Source organism: Siphateles boraxobius, unplaced genomic scaffold, assembly GCF_051911475.1.
Source record: "Siphateles boraxobius isolate OS27281-9 unplaced genomic scaffold, OSU_SipBor_1 77, whole genome shotgun sequence".
In the NCBI taxonomy this organism is placed as follows: Eukaryota; Metazoa; Chordata; class Actinopteri; order Cypriniformes; family Leuciscidae; genus Siphateles; species Siphateles boraxobius.
The window spans coordinates 21,421,002-21,439,302 of NW_027509205.1; the positions used below are offsets into that span (position 1 = coordinate 21,421,002).

The following is an 18,301-nucleotide window of genomic DNA, read 5'->3' on the forward strand; positions in this document are numbered from 1 at the left end:
TCTCTCCTCTCCTCTTTCTGCTCTCCTCCTCTACAGTCCTGTCCTCTCCCGTCTCTCCTCTCCTCTTTCTGCTCTCCCGTCTCTCCTCTCCTCTTTCTGCTCTCCTCTCCAGTCGTGTCCTCTCCCGTCTCTCCTCTCCTCTTTCTGCTCTCCTCTCCAGTCGTGTCCTCTGCCGTCTCTCCTCTCCTCTTTCTGCTCTCCTCCTCTCCAGTCGTGTCCTCTCCCGTCTCTCCTCTCCTCTTTCTGCTCTCCTCCTCTCCAGTCGTGTCCTCTACCGTCTCTCCTCTCCTCTTTCTGCTCTCCTCCTCTCCAGTCGTGTCCTCTCCCGTCTCTCCTCTCCTCTTTCTGCTCTCCTCTCCAGTCGTGTCCTCTCCCGTCTCTCCTCTCCTCTTTCTGCTCTCCTCCTCTCCAGTCGTGTCGTCTGCCGTCTCTCCTCTCCTCTTTCTGCTCTCCTCTCCAGTCGTGTCCTCTCCCGTCTCTCCTCTCCTCTTTCTGCTCTCCTCTCCAGTCGTGTCCTCTCCCGTCTCTCCTCTCCTCTTTCTGCTCTCCTCTCCAGTCGTGTCCTCTCCCGTCTCTCCTCTCCTCTTTCTGCTCTCCTCTCCAGTCGTGTCCTCTCCCGTCTCTCCTCTCCTCTTTCTGCTCTCCTCCTCTCCAGTCGTGTCGTCTGCCGTCTCTCCTCTTTCTGCTCTCCTCCTCTCCAGTCCTGTCCTCTGCCGTCTCTCCTCTCCTCTTTCTGCTCTCCTCCTCTCCAGTCGAGTCCTCTCCCGTCTCTCCTCTCCTCTTTCTGCTCTCCTCCTCTCCAGTCGTGTCCTCTCCCTTCTCTCCTCTCCTCTTTCTGCTCTCCTCCTCTCCAGTCGTGTCCTCTTCCTTCTCTCTTTCTGCTCTCCTCCTCTCCAGTCCTGTCCTCTCCCGTCTCTCCTCTCCTCTTTCTGCTCTCCTCCTCTCCAGTCCTGTCCTCTGCCGTCTCTCCTCTCCTCTTTCTGCTCTCCTCCTCTCTAGTCCTGTCCTCTGCCGTCTCTCCTCTCCTCTTTCTGCTCTCCTCCTCTCCAGTCCTGTCCTCTCCCGTCTCTCCTCTCCTCTTTCTGCTCTCCTCTCCAGTCCTGTGCTCTCCCGTCTCTCCTCTCCTCTTTCTGCTCTCCTCTCCAGTCCTGTCCTCTCCCGTCTCTCCTCTCCTCTTTCTGCTCTCCTCCTCTACAGTCCTGTCCTCTCCCGTCTCTCCTCTCCTCTTTCTGCTCTCCTCTCCAGTCCTGTCCTCTCCCGTCTCTCCTCTCCTCTTTCTGCTCTCCTCCTCTACAGTCCTGTCCTCTCCCGTCTCTCCTCTCCTCTTTCTGCTCTCCTCCTCTCCAGTCCTGTCCTCTCCCGTTTCTCCTCTCCTCTTTTAGCTCTCCTCCTCTTCAGTCATGTCCTCTACCGTCTCTCCTCTCCTCTTTCTACTCTCCTCTCCAGTCCTGTCCTCTCCCGTCTCTCCTCTCCTCTTTCTGCTCTCCTCCTCTACAGTCCTGTCCTCTCCCGTCTCTCCTCTCCTCTTTCTGCTCTCCTCTCCAGTCGTGTCCTCTCCCGTCTCTCCTCTCCTCTTTCTGCTCTCCTCCTCTCCAGTCGTGTCCTCTCCCGTCTCTCCTCTCCTCTTTCTGCTCTCCTCTCCAGTCGTGTCCTCTGCCGTCTCTCCTCTCCTCTTTCTGCTCTCCTCCTCTCCAGTCGTGTCCTCTCCCGTCTCTCCTCTCCTCTTTCTGCTCTCCTCTCCAGTCGTGTCCTCTCCCGTCTCTCCTCTCCTCTTTCTGCTCTCCTCTCCAGTCGTGTCCTCTACCGTCTCTCCTCTCCTCTTTCTGCTCTCCTCCTCTCCAGTCGTGTCCTCTCCCGTCTCTCCTCTCCTCTTTCTGCTCTCCTCTCCAGTCGTGTCCTCTCCCGTCTCTCCTCTCCTCTTTCTGCTCTCCTCTCCTCTCCAGTCCTGTCCTCTCCCGTCTCTCCTCTCCTCTTTCTGCTCTCCTCCTCTACAGTACTGTCCTCTCCCGTCTCTCCTCTCCTCTTTCTGCTCTCCTCTCCAGTCGTGTCCTCTCCCGTCTCTCCTCTCCTCTTTCTGCTCTCCTCTCCAGTCGTGTCCTCTCCCGTCTCTCCTCTCCTCTTTCTGCTCTCCTCCTCTCCAGTCGTGTCGTCTGCCGTCTCTCCTCTTTCTGCTCTCCTCCTCTCCAGTCCTGTCCTCTGCCGTCTCTCCGCTCCTCTTTCTGCTCTCCTCCTCTCCAGTCGAGTCCTCTCCCGTCTCTCCTCTCCTCTTTCTGCTCTCCTCCTCTCCAGTCGTGTCCTCTCCCTTCTCTCCTCTCCTCTTTCTGCTCTCCTCCTCTCCAGTCGTGTCCTCTCCCTTCTCTCTTTCTGCTCTCCTCCTCTCCAGTCCTGTCCTCTCCCGTCTCTCCTCTCCTCTTTCTGCTCTCCTCCTCTCCAGTCGAGTCCTCTGCCGTCTCTCCTCTCCTCTTTCTGCTCTCCTCCTCTCCAGTCCTGTCCTCTGCCGTCTCTCCTCTCCTCTTTCTGCTCTCCTCCTCTCCAGTCCTGTCCTCTCCCGTCCCTCCTCTCCTCTTTCTGCTCTCCTCCTCTCCAGTCCTGTCCTCTCCCGTCTCTCCTCTCCTCTTTCTGCTCTCCTCTCCAGTCGTGTCCTCTCCCAGACAGTCCATCCTACTCTCTTCTGCATGATCTCTACTCTTATTTCCGTTGTGTCCTTTCCTACCTGCTTTTCTTGCACATGTCTTTCCTAGTGGTTTCATGTTCATATGGGACATTGAATGCAAGAATAAGTCAGTAATCGGCCTACATGTATAGGCCTAACGCCCGTTTCACACATACTTTGTGTCCAGTGCGTATGCGGTGCGTGTTGCGGTACAGGAGCAGCACGCGCTATATATATATATAGTGTTTTCACATATGGTGCGTTTGCATTGCGCTACTGATCCGCAGTTTCTGTGTGCCACAAAATCAAAAATGGCTAAGTAATTTTGATTTTAAATCCAAACGTTAACTTTGACATTGTTTAAGACATTGAAACAGTATGAAAATTAAGTTTAATCTTTGTGATTCTTTGTTTTACATGTAGTTTCCCCCCACCCCCTCCCCAAAATATAGGCTATATCATGTATTTTTTGAAGGGGGAAAAATCATATATGAACCAAATTACTCGCATAGGTTACAAGAAAACCAAGCCACCAAAACAATTTAAAATTATAATTATTGTACATAAATTCAACTGATTTTGAGGTTTTGGAAACACTTTAAAATAAAGTTTTCATTTGATAACAGTATAGCAATCGATTAAATAACGATTAATTCTACAGGATTTATTCATCTTAATTCATGTTAATGTCAATATAGCCAATTGAGTCAAGAATTGTATTTTTATCAGGCTACCTAACATTAACAAGGATTAATAAAAGCTATTAATGTAAATATTATATATTATTATTATATAGCCTATAGGCCGCTATATTGTTCATTGTTAATTTATGTTTGCTAATAAATTAAATAGCCTTAAATAGTATATAAATTGACTGACAGGAAGTCAGTGAATAACCACATGATGGCGTTAATGTTAATGTCTATCTGTCCCTGTCCAGACTCTTCAGTCTCGAGTGATGGTCCATCAGTGTCCTGCTGTCTGTCTGCTATCTGGAAGATGATGAGGACTTCTGTTTGTTCCTCTGAGGGTATGATTATTCTTTACACAACATATTATTCATTTATTAACACACTCGCGGTCAAAACATGAGTTTAGTGTCATTTGTTTCTGAATGAAGATCTGCACTGAAATAATAGAGTGTGTTTAAGTTGATGTTCATCTTTTGTAGAAATGTGTCAGTCTCTGGATGTTCCTCTCTCTGTAGAGGAGACCCGAGCAGAACCGGCCCAGAGTTCAGTGCGGCCATGTTCACTCACACACGAGGAAGAGTGTGTGTGAGCGATGATGATGATGATGAAGAGCAGCAGGAATATGAATATTCACATTTTTATTGATTTCCTATTAAATACTTTGTGATTCAAAATAAAGCACTCACTGAAAAAGCTGAAATATTTTATTTGTTTAGGCCTACCTGCATGTGACCATTAACTGACAGAAAACAAGAACCTGCAAATGTGTCAATGCAAATCATTTATGGTTGCGAGGGAATAATTACCAAACACTGTTAATAATGTAAGGGTGGATTTGTTGCAGGGGTTCAGACTGCAAGACTGCCGATTGACTAAAGAAATGTTGTCAGCAAGATGGTAGAAAACTGTACATTTCTTGTCTATTCCACCCACTGCTATACCAACGACGGAAATAAGCGCAGTTACAATAGCTTAATATGTGGGAGAGCATTGCTATATAGAGTGAATTTTGTTATTGTATTGAATATTGTATTGCAATAGGTAGCACTTCAAAGTCAATACCAAATCAAAACTAGTTAGCACATTATTTGTAATTGAAAAGGTTTAATGACAAAATATGGTTACACTTAAAATAGTTACAAAATAGATGTATGAGATGATAATACTTATATCATTAATTGTACCCAGCATGAGAGAGAGAGAGAGAGAGAGAGAGAGAGAGAGAGAGAGAGAGAGCCTCAAGAAAGAGACCCAGAGCATAAAAAGAGCCAGAGCAGCAGTTACAAACTTCTTTTATCCTGTCCCTGACCATGTGACCTAAACCCAAATGTGAGACATTCAAACTGATCAATCAGATAATTACAACTTCACCCATTGCACTAAAGGTGTTACAATGCATAGACCCCCGGAGTACACACATCTTGGCCTACAGGCCTTGATCACTATCAGCACCTCAACTCCAAATAGTCATTGGGGAAAGAGGGGGTGGAAAACAGTAAAGCAAATGTCTTTGTTCATTTCAAATTTCTTGGATTATTTTCAATCCTACAATAATGTGTATAAATGATGTGTGAATATTCCCAGACACTCTTTCCCACTCCGTCGCCATCTCCTGCGGCCCTATCCGGGAAAGAACATGCAAACATACCTACGCATTTTCAATTACCGTCAGTCCCGGGCCAGGCTAGTTGTGGAAAATGTATTTGGCATTCTTGCATCTGGTTCAGGATGTACCACAGGGTCATGGGTCAGCACCTTCAAAATGTCGAAGCATGTGTGAAAGCGACATGTGTCCTCCACAGTCTTCTGCGGAGAAGCAAAACAACTAACCCCTCTGCACCAATGGATGGACCAAACAGCAGCATTCAAGACATCGCCATCAGGTGCTAACAATTCCCCGAAGGAGGCTGTCCATATGAGGGAAACCTATACTGTAAATTGATTGACTGTAGATTTACAGAAAATTACTGGCTGCTAGTTGCGTTACTTTCACAGTATGTTACTATATCATTTTACAGTCCATTGTTGTGAAATGACAGCTGTATACTGTGATCTCACAGTATATATGCTAGTACAGTACTGGGATTAAGCAGTATGTTGCTTTAGATTTAATATATTTAACTGTAACTTCAGTCAATGACCAGTACAGTACTGTGATTTTGTGGTATACTGTTTTAGATATAATGTATTTAACTGTAACTTCACAGTCAATGACCAGTAGAGTACTGTGATTAAGCAGTATGCTGCTGCTGTAGAAATACAACACTGTAATATTAATGAAATGTGCTATAAATTTACACTTAAAATCTGTACAATACTGTAGATTTGACCGTTTCACAATTTTTATCGGTTCAATAAACCCACCAATAACCTAAATATTTGAAAAATAGATGGAATTCAAATAAACACAAAACCATTATCTATTTTACACATTTATTTTGCGGTTTAAAAAACAACTTTGCAAGACATTGCAACTACTGCATTATTTTTTGTGTCAATTTAATTTAGAACCTTTACACATCATCTTATCAAAACATTTAGAAGTTGAAGCAACACTATTTAAAGACGTTACTTTGGGCACCGGGAAATTGTAATGAGCATTTCTCAAAAATGTTTGACATTTTATAGACTAAACAGTTAATTGGTTAATCGAGCAGATTAACTGATAATTAAAGCTGCAAACGGTTTATTCTTTGGTACCAATTAAAATAAACATTACCTGCAGCTCTACTTTATAAAACACTTTGAACAATAAACATAAAATTGAATTTTAAAGACATTTTTCACTTCCAGTTTAACATGAATTAATTAAAAAACAGAACAGTGAAATATTAAAAACACACTTATAAAACCGTAACCCTTCAACTCATGCTGTATGCGTGTCTTGGATTTCCCAGTATCTACTTTGACATCCACTCAAAGTCAGTGAGCTTCCTGGTTAGTGTGCACACTTGCTGGTTGATTTGTCCTCGCTGTCTCTTTGATTTTGTGCCCGTCTCTGGATTAATGCCCAAAAAGCACCTATAAACAAAAACACACAAGGAAAGTAGTGAGTTTCATTCAGCTGGGATGATAAAGGTGTCATTTCCCAAACAGTCCCCCAGCTTTCAGTGGGTCACTGCTGTTGTATGACAGAGCTAAACTTAAGTTATCTCTGTTTGGACAAGGTGACATTACTGTGGTTCAGTTAAAAAGCAACCATTTAAAAAAAACAGCAACTGAAAACCATTTTCAGTACAAACACTTCAATCAACAGTGCAGTGCAGGTGTGTGATTTACCTAGGCAGAGTATAGCCTGAGCGGTACTAGCCTGTTCCATGAGGGAGAGAGAGCGAGAGAGGTACGGGTGAGTGAGAGAGTGAGAGAGGGACGAGCGAGAGGTAGAGAAAAATAAAACAATCGAAAATCAATGTGTGGCAGTCAGCGTTGATATTGTGGCGGGCTGCCACAATAAATGAACGCATGTGAAACACTGCAGACAGGGGCTCGTAATGCACTGGGGGCTATTTAGGATGAGGGTGCTACCTCCGATTGGGCAAATGCAAAGTGAAAATAATTCAGTCATTCTGTCGTAGGTGCCAAGGCGTGGCCTTGTGAGGGAAAACCAATAACGAAGCCCTTTAGAGGGCGGAGCATGTAAAAAAAATGGAACTAAAATTCAAACAAACAATTCACTTCAAACCTACAAAAGTACTGAGAACTGAACACAGAGATTTTTTAACAGCTTCCTCTCTGGTCTCAAGCACAGATACACAAGTTGAGTCTATCCAACACTTACTATTGGGGTCGTTACAAGTTGCCTGATATGGTCCTGGGGTGCTCACGATCACAACCAAACATTACTACTTTTAACAAGCCCTCAAGCACAATAGTAATGTAGACATTTAACTTTGGATAAATTCCAGAGTGCATGAAGCACCTTCAGCATACTTCAAATTGAAATTGTAGTAGCTGGCAAAAACAACAGTCAAACCACTGACGAAGTCCTGGTGAGTTCCCATGACCACTTGGCCCTCCACAGACAGCATCCATGCACTGGGCTTCATTATGTCACCTAAAACAAAATCAGACATACTCATCAGGCACTGCAGAAAAGGAATCAAGAATATGGAAGACCACACTAGCAGAGAGACGCTTCTGGGACCCGCTGTTGCTTGTGCTGGTGTGAGCACAAGCATTGACTAGACCACCTCAACACGGTGTAGGCTTTCCCTGTGTGAATTTGGGGTAAGAAAGTTTCATTTTCTTTAAAAAGAAGTTATGAAAATATTTGTGTATGCTCTTAGTTATTGTTCTTAGAAATAAATAAAATCAAAATCAGCCATGTTTAGAAAGCCATTTAAAAAAAAAAATTATATAGGGAAAAAGAAGTATATCTACTGAAGCTGAGATCAGCCCTCACCAGAGAGCTCACGATACCACAGATGTGAAGATGTATAAAAAAATACACTGTTTACAATTTGATTTAACCAGGAGGAGATTAAGAGCTGGAGGGATCATGTTTTTGAGGAAGTTAGGGATGAAGGACAAAAGTGTAGTTCAACCAGATGAGTGTGCACAACCAAAGAGACACTTGCTGGATAATTACCAAAAGCATGACCTGATGGTGTGAAATCTCAAAATAAAATTAAGACATCAACATTACCTTGGACAATCAAGCGAGGGTGCTTGGTAGCGTTAGCGTCCTTTCAATGTCAGTGCCTGTGGCACACACCTGCAAACATAGAATAAGAAAAGAATAAGATTGTTAACATCTTGTACCCATAGATTTATCTTTTTTTAAGTCAGTACACATTTTGTAAAGCTTAGACTGTGATCATGGGTTATGAAGTACTCTGTACACTCACCAAGAACTTCAGCTATCACTATAAGGAACACATGTACACCTGCTTATTCATGCAATTATCCAATCAGCCAATCATGTGGCAGCACTATATGCTATAAAATCACAAAGATACAGGTCAGGAGCTTCAGTTAATGTATAACTGCAGTCATAGTAATAAGGAAAATAATCTCAAAGGAATGTTTCCAACACCTCGTGAAAATCCATGCCATGACCATTGGCTGTTTTGAGAACAAAGGGTGGCCCTAACCAGTATTCACGAGTTCACACTTACGAATGATCAGAGAGTAAATGGTTATGCGTATTTGGCGTGCTGTCCGGCGGTGGCGGTGGGGGTGGGGTTTGGGTCTCCGAGCTCATAAATTGGGCCCGAACACAGATTACTCCTCCCGTATCTCTGGTTAGGAAGATAACCAGGCGGGTGAGAGGAGATAGGGTGCTGGAGGGATGCTGAAAACTGTCGAGGAATAAGGGTGAGTCGACTGCGTATATTTATAGGCCTTTCTCGTGCTGATTGAGTGGACCTGTTGATTACTGATTGCTGACAGCTGGATGGAATGACTTGATTGTTTGATCATTAGAACTTGTTCCTCCCGAACCTTGTTAATAAAACATAATTAAGTATGGTGTTCCTAATAAAGTGCTTGGTATGTCTACACATAAAAAACAATCCTGTGTGGGAGTTAAAATAAACTTACATCAATCACAATGGCATCTTTGGGCTCTTTGAATTACGCCATCTGACCCGGTTGCATAAACATAGCCATTAGGTTAAGTCAGTGTCTTAAAGGGATACTTCAGGATTTAGCATTAAGCTTTGTATCAGTAGAAAACCAGTAGTATTTTCGAATTACTGTCCTTCCTCCCCTCATTTCCCCCTGATATGAGAGATTTATGTATTTTTAGTCTGGAAAAAATCCTCAGATGACGCAAAAATCATCATTTTGCGTCATCTGAGGATTTTTGGGACAGAGGCTTAAAACTACAGCCAGTACTAGTAGCTAGTTCCACATGTTTTCACCACGCCCATATGGGGCGGGATCTCACTCACAGAAAGTAAAGATAGTGTCAGCCATCTTTCTGTAGAAGCTAAGATAACAGAAGCTAAGCTAAATTGGAAACGCCAGCCAAAGCCCGCAGGGACAAACGGACGGCTTAGTGTAAAGTGAGTAAAGTCATTTGGTTTGTTTTTCTTTTTTTATCGAGACGTAATGTACAGAGTTTGGACACCCGGCATTATCACAATGTTCTTCCCGCGTAGTCAGCTGAGCTATTGTTGTTATATTTACATGATAGCATACTGTATGCGCAAATAGTTCGCATTGCTAACGTTGTGCTTACTGTTTTGTAGACAATATCGCCTAACAGTCTATCGTCACTTTATGGAATGGGTCCTGCAATGCGAGCGACTTGGTAAAGACTATCGTCTCGTTTTGCCCACCTGTGTTGTCCAGGAAATCAGACGGAGATATCCAGCTCCTGACGGGCAATACTGTGAATAGAAGGAAACAGCTGAAGCTCTGGAAGAGCTTTGAGTGTAAAACTGTTAATATTAATTATTTTTTTAATTAAAAGTTATAACTCACATTGGTTGTGGTTCTTTTTAAAAACCTTTACTGTTACTAGAGTATGTATTAGCCTAGAGAATGTGTGGTGAAATTTTTCGGATTCTGCCGCCTGTAACCGGTAGGCGTGGTTAGGAAGTGGCCTGGCCTCCTAAGGGCAGCAAAGCAAGTGCATTCTGGTAGTTGTTGTCTTTCAGCCACATGAGTAAAAAATACATTTTTTGCCTTTTCTCAGTCTAGAATGATTCAATTTCAAAAATAATTTCACATTTCTACTATATAAATGATCACTATTAAATACACATTCATCTTCCCAGAACTGAAGTATCCCTTTAAGTTCTAGTATGACCCACTAGCACTTAGTCAGTCACTTTCATGAGATCGGGCTTATCAGTCTTATTTTTCTGTATTAAATTAGGCCAATCTACGTTTTTATGTAACTGATTTAAAAAAAGCTATGAACAGTCTAAAAGAAACAAATTTGATGTCTAACTTGTAAGACTAGTCTTAGAGGTTTATGCAACTGGCCCCAGGAGGAGAAGAACACATGCAGCCTTGTCTGAAGCCTCGGGTTCAAAATAAGCCAGAACATCTTTCACCCCTTGATGACTGTTGACTTCTTGGCAGAACTTCATAATGGCGTTGCATTTGTTATCCAGGGCCTCTCGAAACTTCACAAGGATGGAGACATCAGTCAAAAGACTGAAGTGGGAAAAAAGGCCATTCCTCCTTAACCACTGCAATGGCTGGTGCATGCAGACTGTTCAGATAGCGGCGCTGAATGGCGTAGGTCTTCTCCATCAGAGGTTCAGCTCTCTCAGCACCACTCATGCCTTCCTCTGAGTAGATGTTGAGGAGATGACTTTTGATGCCACCCTATTCCCCCCTAATTTTAATTTGCTGCAGAAGAGAATAACAACCATCTCCGAGGATGTCTCCATTTTTTGCAACATCAGCGAAACATTTCGGATGGCTCCTCACAATGCTTCAAACAACCTGATGACATATTGCTCTAGTTGGGTTACGATCATGCTCAAACATTTGATCCACCACTGCCTTCACCATATCTTTTCTATCTCCTGGTGATGGTCTTGTTTTATTTGTTATTGCCTTTCGAATTGCTGCTGATATCCTATCCCAGTTGACTTGGAAGTCTGCATGCCACGGTCTGCCAAGCTGCAAGGATGTAGATCAGTACTTCTCAAAGTCCGGACTCTGGTCCGGATCTGGACCCGGAGGGAATTCAATCTGGACCCTCCTCCATTTCATATTTCAAGAGCACTTATTGTGTGTAAGGGATTAAAAGTGTGGATTTCCTACTTTGATAAACGCATGTTAAAATCATTTGTTTATTTTTTTATGTATTTTTTGAGATGGTCCGAAATTAAAGCGAAGGCGAGATATTTAAAGTTTTCTTCAGTGATTTAGTTGCCATGACATCCAGTGAGCGTATGACTTATGACGTAATCGGGCGCGACGCGACACTTCACCGCAGTAAGCGTTTGAATGGGTGTGGAGGATGTCCTTGTCCAGGAAAAGAAAAGTTGACTAAGAAAAAGTTTTCAAAGATGATTGGACAGAGAGGTATGCGTTCATTTTTGCCCCAATCCAGCGCAAAGCCATTCTGTTTGATTTGTAACGAGACAGTTGGAGTTGTGTAGAGTGGAAAAAAATTAAAAATAATTTCATAAAATGAGTGTTGATTTGTTATGCATGTTTTGTAATAACCAATAGTTCCGGACCTTTGACATTGATGAAAATTCAGATTTGGACCTTTGAATGTAGACTTTGAGAACCCCTGATGTAGACGAAACAGTGTCTTGAGTGCATGGGGAGCCTGATGGTGTAGTGCAAGGGGTGCTTGAGGATGAGGATGAAGGAATAGGAACCAGTTCCAACTCAACCACTGCAAGGCGTACAATTGAAAGAACAGATTACATGGAGATTGAATGTTAACTGAAGGGAAAAAACACTGAATGTTAGAGAAAAAAAAGAAATACATTTAACATTAACATTTAAACATATTAATTGTTTATTTTTAGTATGTATCTGTAAATCTGCACAGCATGCCTTTTCTTTTGAGTGATTGATATTACTTTTTAATTGAGACAAATAGATTATTGAACTTAATTTGTATCTAATATAATTTTAATACTATTTCCATATTATGTCTGACGCACCCTGACATGTAATGTCTTTATTGTACAGCACCCTGAGCTGCATTTTTTGTATATAGGGTGATATATAAATAAAGGTTGTTGCTTTTGTTGTGGGTCCATGACAAAAAATTTAATTTAAAGGTATGCTATGGTCTAATAAAGTTTGGGAACTAGCGCACTAGACCAACAAATCGGTGGCTGAAAAAAGTCCCCAACAACTTCCTCCTGTTGTGTGATGTTTGATTAAAAAACGACTCGGTTACTAACGTAACCTCGGTTCCCTGAGAGGAGGGAACGAGTATTGCGTAATGCTTACGCTATGGGAAAACTCCTTTTCTCGAGAAATATTGAAGTCTTTATGTAAAACGCATTGCAGCTGCACAGCATACAGCAATGAGCGAGGCAGCTCGGTCATTGGCTGTGCTGCGGCAACTTGCACAAAACCAATGACGGGGCGACTCTGAACCCGCTTCCAATGAGCGTGCTTCGCGTCCACGCGCGTCAGAGCCCGCCAAGATGGGCGTGGCCAAGGGCTATATATTGGGCGCCCCGTCGTCTGAGTTCTTTAGGTTCAATCGGCTGAAGCCAATTGACCAAGCATAAGCACGGCAGATTACGCAATACTCGTTCCCTCCTCTCAGGGAACCGAGGTTACGTTAGTAACCGAGTCGTTCCCTTTCGAGAGGTCTCTCCTATTGCGTAATGCTTACGCTATGGGAACGCCATGTAAAACGCCGTGCGTGCTGACTTCGCTTCTATTAAGCCGGAGGCCGGTGCCTGAGCTTTTGAGCGAAGTAAATATCCAACGAGCCAGCCGAAGGCGGGCTTTATAAAGGGACAACGTGGAATGGCCCAAAGGGCGTCCAAAGACACACACAAGCACATTTTTATGTACTGTCATGTATGAAAAATCCTCCACATCAGATGCAAAGATGTGATTCTATGAGGGAGGAGACAATGCTCAGCATGTACACACCCCAGCCTATGCATAGTTAGACCGACAGTATGTTAGAGTGCAATGAGGGGACCTGTAGGTTATAAAACCTGATAAATGTGGACGGTGAGGCCCAGCCTGCAGCCGCACAAATATCTTGAATGGGTATCCCACTCGACCACGCCCACGAGGAGGCCATGCCTCTCGTAGAGTGAGCTCTGATGCCCAAGGGGCACTGAAGGCCCTTGGCTTCATAAGCCAGCGCTATAGCATCAACTATCCAGCGCGATATTCTTTGCTTTGACACAGCCAGACCCTTAGTGCGGCCGCCAAAGCATACGAACAACTGCTCTGTCTGTCTGAACAGGGCAGAACGTTCCAAATATACTCTGAGTGCCCTGACCGGGCAGAGTAAATTAGCGTCACTTTCGTCTGCTGGGGACGATAGCGCGGCCAAAGATATCACCTGTGCTCTGAAAGGAGTAGAGAGCACTTTAGGAATATACCCGTGTCTTGGCCTAAGGACAACCCTGTTGTCGTTAGGTCCAAACTCCAGGCAGGTAGCGCTTGATGACAGCGCGTGCAGGTCGCCCACTCTCTTGACCGAGGCGAGAGCCAGCAAGAGAGCAGTTTTGAGCGAGAGCTGTTTAAGGTGCACAGTTCGGAAGGGTTCGAACGGGGCACGCTTAAGTGCGTCCAGGACCGTGGCCAGGTCCCAAATCGGCACCGAGGGGGGGCGTGGGGGATTTATCCTCCTGGCGCCCCTCCGGAAACTAACAACTAGGTAGTTTTTCCCTAGTGTGCGTCCTTCGACCAGTTCATGTGATGCCGCTATGGCAGCCACATATACTTTGAGCGTGGAGGGGGTGCGGCCTGCCTCCAATAGCTCTTGTAAGAAAACGAGCACACCTGGTACTTCGCATGTCTCAGGATTCAGGTTCCTGGACTTGCACCAGTCACTGAACACCTTCCATTTCTGGGCATATAAGCGCCTCGTAGAGGGCGCTCGCGCCTCAGTGATGGTTCTCAACACTCCACTGGGGAGGTTCCCAGGAATCCGTTGAGGGGCCACGCATGGAGGGCCCACAGATCGGGGCGGGGATGGAGGATCGTCCCGTTGGCCTGCCTGAGGAGATCTAGCCTCAGTGGAATCGGCCATGGTGCAGATTGTATCATCTGCATCAGTTCTGGAAACCACGTCTGTTTTTTCCAGAGTGGGGCTACCAGGAGCACTGCACATTTCTCCTCCCTGATCCGACTGATGACCTGAGGTAGCATCGCAACCGGAGGGAAGGCATACAGCGGGCGGCTCGGCCAGACTTGGGCGAGCGCGTCCGTGCTCTTTGAAAAGAAGAGAGGGCAGTGCGTATTTTCCTTGGAGGCAAAGAGGTCGACCTCTGCTCTGCCAAAGGTTTGCCATAACCACTGAATCGTCAGGGGGTGGAGAGACCATTCTCCTGGGAGAACTTTGTCTCTGGACAGCATGTCCACTCCCTGGTTCAGAACACCTGGCACATGCGCTGCTCTCAGCGAGCGCAGGTTGCGCTGGGACCATAGGAGGAGCTCCCTGGCCATCGAGTGCAGGGAGCTCGATCTGAGTCCACCCTGACGATTTATATGCGAGACTACCGTCATGTTGTCCGTTCGGACTAGGACGTGCTCGTCCCTCAGGTACAGGAGCAGGGCTCTGAGAGCCAAAGCGACCGCTTTCAATTCCAGACAGTTTATATGTAGGCGCTTCTCCGGGTTTGACCACAAGCCGGAGACAGGCCTGCCCTCGTAAAGGGCCCCCCAACCTATTTTGGAGGCATCTGTCGTGATCATCTTTCTCCTTGTGTTTACACCCAAACTCACGCCGGACTGATACCAGTCGACAGCTTTCCAGGGCGTCAGGGCTTTTATGCAGCCGTGATTTGCTCTGATTAAAAAGTGGCCCGAGCGCCACGCGTGGGTGGGGACACGGCTTTTGAGCCAGCGTTGGAGAGGACGCATGTGCAACAATCCTAGCTGGAGTACAGCTGATGCTGAGGCCATGAGACCGAGCATCCTCTGAAACCGCTTGACGGGGCGCGCCCGCTCTGAACGATGTTGCAAGGCGCCGGATAGTGAGCGCGCGCTCTGATGAGAGGCGCTCCGTCATCTGCACTGAGTCTAGCACTATTCCCAGGAAAGAAATATTCTGGCTGGGGGATAGCATGCTCTTTGCAAAATTTATTTTTAGACCTAGGCACTCTAGATGACTGATAATCCAAGACCTGTGTGTCACTAACTGGCTCTCTGATTGTGCTAGTATTAGCCAATCGTCGAGATAATTTAGTATTCGCACTCCCCGCTGTCTCAGGGGGGAAAGTGCTGCATCCATACATTTCGTAAATGTACGGGGTGCCAGTGACAGGCCGAATGGTAGTACTGTGTACTGGTATGACTGTCCCTCGAAAGCGAATCTCAGAAATGGCCTGTGATGAGGCGCTATTGGAATGTGAAAGTAAGCGTCTTTCAGATCCACTGACAGAAACCAATCCCTCATCGGGCGAACTTGCGCGAGGATATGCTTGGTAGTTATCATTCTGAACGAACGAATCATTAAAGCTTTGTTCAGATGTCTGAGATCTAGAATGGGGCGGAGACCGCCGTCCTTTTTCGGGACGAGAAAATAGCGGCTGTAAAAACCTGCCTCGCTCATAGAGGGGGGGACTGTTTCTATAGCGCCTTTCTCTATCAGTTTGAGCATCTCGGTGCGTAGAACATGTGAAACATCTTTTCTCACTTTCGTCTCTACCACCGCTGTGAAGCGGGGCGGTCTGCGAGCGAATTGAAGCGAGTAACCATGTTTTATTATGTTCAAAACCCATTTCGGCATGTCGGGGATATTTTCCCAAGCTTTCGCTCGCACAGATATGGGCTGAATGTTGGCCGGGGGCGTGTCGCAGTGACGTATGGCTCCCGCCAGCGAATCGTTCTGTGTTAACACCGAGCTTACAGCTCTCAGCGGCGCGGACGCGCGCTGAGCAGCTCTGCTGAATGCCGAGTGCAGGGGTGCGTGTGAGATTACAGGCACGCTCGCTGTAATGCTCACAGAGTGAGATGGGGAAATGTTTTAACACTGTGTGTATAGTGCTTATGGGTGGGGGTGCATAGACTGTGGTAGGCACGCGCGCCACTTTCATAAAACTTCCCGCTCGTGGCGGGAGGTTTTTGGCCATATAAACAGTGTTTGTGAGTTGGGGTGCGTGCATAACAGCGGGCACACGCGCTACTCTTATACAACTTCCCGCTTTTACTGGGGAAGTGTTTATAACTGTGGGAACAGTGCTTGTGCGTAGTGGTGCATACGTAACAGTTGGCACACAATCTACATTTATGGGGCGTCCAGCCTGAGCTGGGAAAATATTTGGCACTGCGTTGACAGTTTTGATATGTGGGAATGCGCACTTTGGTGTGGACACGTGACCCTTTAATGACACAGGCAGAAAATAGCTCTTTATGTGATTTCTGTGTGTCGCCGTAAAAACGGCGTTTGTTTGCAGGTGGGCGAGCTGTGTTGCTGGCACATTGGCTGCTGTATAGACATTTCCAGCCGCCTGTAAGGGGACTGGGTAATGCTTTAGACGTTTTGGAGAGAGCGGTCCGGCTCTCGCGAGACACGCGCTCTCCCTTTTCCTCCCTGTAGCTAGGAGGACTTACGAGGCTCTGGGTTCAGCACAATCCTGGGCCGAGGTCCCCGTCGCTCGGGCGGTTGCTTCCTGTTGGCAGAGCGCGAGCGGCGTCGAAAATCCGTTTCAGGTTTGGGCTGAGAAACGGTAGGCGCCGTCTTACCTCGCTGCTGTTGAGGCGGCCGTTGGCGGCTCTGCGATGAGCTAGATCGCTTGGGCAGGAAGTGACGCATAGCCTGTGAGTCCTTACGGGCTTCGGTGAAGCGCTCGGCGAACTCCTTCACCGCTGGTCCAAACAGGCCGTCTTGGGAGATAGGCGCGTCGAGGAAAGACGCCTTATCTGCATCCTTCATATCTGTTAGCGTCAGCCACAGATGGCGCTCAAGGACAGTCAGGTTAGCCATAGCACGGCCGATGGATTGGGCGGTGGCTTTTGTGGCTCGCAGCGCTATGTCAGTGGCGCTGCGTAGGTCCTTAAATGCCTCAGGCTCGGGTCCATACTGCGGAGAAGTTTGGCTTGAAACACCTGGAGGACAGCCATAGAGTGAAGCGCTGATGCAGCTTGGCCGGCGGCGGCGTATGCGCGACCGGCGAGAGCTGAAGTGGACCGGCAAGGCTTCGAGGGATGAGAAGCTTTAGCTTTCCATCCAGCGTTGGAGGGTGGACACAGATGATTGGCCACAGCCTCCTCGAGGGGTGGAGTCACCTCATAGCCTCTTTCTTTCGCGCCGTCCACGGAGGAGAGCGACAAAGAAAAAGAAGGCTTCAGGCGAGCGGAGTGCGGGGCTTTCCACGACTTCGTGAGTTCGTCGTGAACTTCCGGGAAGAAGGGGGAGGGTCTTTGTCGAGGGGCCTGTCGGCGCCCCTGCAGGAACCACTCGTCCAGTCGGCTGCGGGTGGGTTCTTCCGGGGAAGACCAATCGAGCCCGAGGTCTTCCACGGCCTTGGAGAGAATGCGGACGATCTCTGAGTCCATGCTGGAGCCCGCGCTCGTGCCCGCTAATGTCGAGGGCGCGGGGTCGAAGGACGAGCCCGGCCAGTCGTTGGACGCAGCATCACAGGAAAAACTGTCATCCTTATCTTCGTCATCCCCTGACGCGCCAAACGAGACGAGCCCCATCGCTCCGCTGGAGGGGTGCTGGTCCGCCTGTGTGAACTGGACTGGCGGCGGGGAGTCTTCGGGTGGCGGTGAAGCACGCGGGGATTGGCCCGGCGTGACATCACTGCAAACCGCGTGCTCCGGCAGCCTCTGTGAGCGGCGTTTTTTCTTTCGCGGCTCGACCAGAGGAGATGGCAGCACGGAAGAGGTGGGCTCTTTCGCGGTGAAAACGGCGAAGCGAGCGCGCAGCTCGGTGAGGCCCAGGGCGTCACACTCGGGACATCCGCCTCGAGTAAGGGCAGCCTCTGCGTGGTCCGGTCCCAGGCAGCGGGCGCAAATGATGTGACGATCCCCGTCTTGAAGAGGGCCTCGACACAAAGCGCAGGAAGGCATTTGACGCCTTGAAAAATTGCTCTTTTAGAAAAAGTGTCGCGGGGGCGAACACTGAAAGCTTTGAAAAGGATATGGTGATGATGCCCGCCGGATGGCTTAGCAGAAGGGCGATCGAAGGCGGCTGAAGGCGCCGGCGTCCTCGAAGCAATCCTGCTGTAGGCTTGTCGACGGCGGCGGCGAAAGACTCCAATAAATCCGGAGGATCAGCGAAGAGAAGGTTCTTTGCTGAAGGAGATTAAATCTAAAGAACTCAGACGACGGGGCGCCCAATATATAGCCCTTGGCCACGCCCATCTTGGCGGGCTCTGAC

General features: G+C 47.0%; 1 pseudogene; it reads right to left on the reverse strand.

Moving 5' to 3' along the window:
* Nucleotides 1–6,101: 6,101 nt before the first annotated feature.
* On the reverse strand, nt 6,102–17,991 carry LOC143725689 (uncharacterized; annotated as a pseudogene).
* Nucleotides 17,992–18,301: the final 310 nt, after the last annotated feature.